At 35.4% G+C, this 951-nt stretch overlaps 1 non-coding gene across 1 annotated transcript; it reads left to right on the forward strand.

The window, feature by feature from the left end:
• The first annotated feature begins 591 nt into the window (after positions 1-591).
• Positions 592-698, forward strand: LOC122044748. The gene has a single exon (XR_006129760.1). It is a non-coding gene; the product is annotated as a small nucleolar RNA R71 (small nucleolar RNA).
• The last annotated feature ends 253 nt before the right edge of the window (positions 699-951 follow it).

Raw genomic sequence — 951 nt, forward strand, 5'->3', positions numbered from 1 at the left:
ACATAGTTGATTGCCTTGTGATGGTTGTTATTGATAGCTTTGTTATCCAAGTTAGTAACTTGACCTTGCCCCTGTGGATGGTCCTTGATCTTGGTTGTTCCGGTAAGAAAAATTTGGATGATTCTTCCATCTAGGGTTGTATGTGTTGGAATATGAATTGTTCTATCTCTGATTATAACTCAATATTGTGTCACACTGCTCAAGTTGATCTATTTGTACTGAGATGACTCCTAAAGGGCAATTATCTTGAACGTGATCCATGCTTCCACATGTTTCACATATACATACAATTGCGTTGGCCATATTAGTTCCCATGTTTTCAAGTTTTTTAGTCAGAGCATCCAATTTTGTCGACATTAGAGTGATTACATCCACTTCAAACTTTCCTGATACTTTGATAGGATTTTCAGAGAAAAATCCTCCACATCTTTAAGAAGCCCACTGATGATGGTTCTGACCGACACTTTCTATGATATCTTCGGCCTCATCTAAGCTTTTGTTCATTAATGCCCCTCCAGCTACGGAATCAAGGGACACCTTCGTGTGATAATTGATGTCATTATAAAAAGTGTGTAGCAATAACCATTTATAAAGTGTGTGATGCAGGTATTGCATAAGCATATTTTTGAATCTATCCCATGCCTCAAATAATGATTCTAAATTTGATTGTCTAAAACTTGCTATTAAATTCCTCATATGGGCAGTTTTGCTAGGAGGATAGAATTTATCAAGAAATTATTGCTCGCATTGTTCCCAAGATAGTAGGTAAGGAATTAAGCCACTTCTTGACTATATCTCTTAAGAAAAACTCAAATAACAATAATCTTACTACTTCTGCTAGAACTCCATTTATCTTCATTGTGCTATAAATTTTATAGAAAACTTCCAAATGTTGGTTTGGATCTTCATGAGGTCCACCTCTAAATTGATTTTGTTAAACCATTGTGATCA

This window comes from Zingiber officinale, chromosome 2A, assembly GCF_018446385.1.
Source record: "Zingiber officinale cultivar Zhangliang chromosome 2A, Zo_v1.1, whole genome shotgun sequence".
NCBI lineage: Eukaryota > Viridiplantae > Streptophyta > Magnoliopsida > Zingiberales > Zingiberaceae > Zingiber > Zingiber officinale.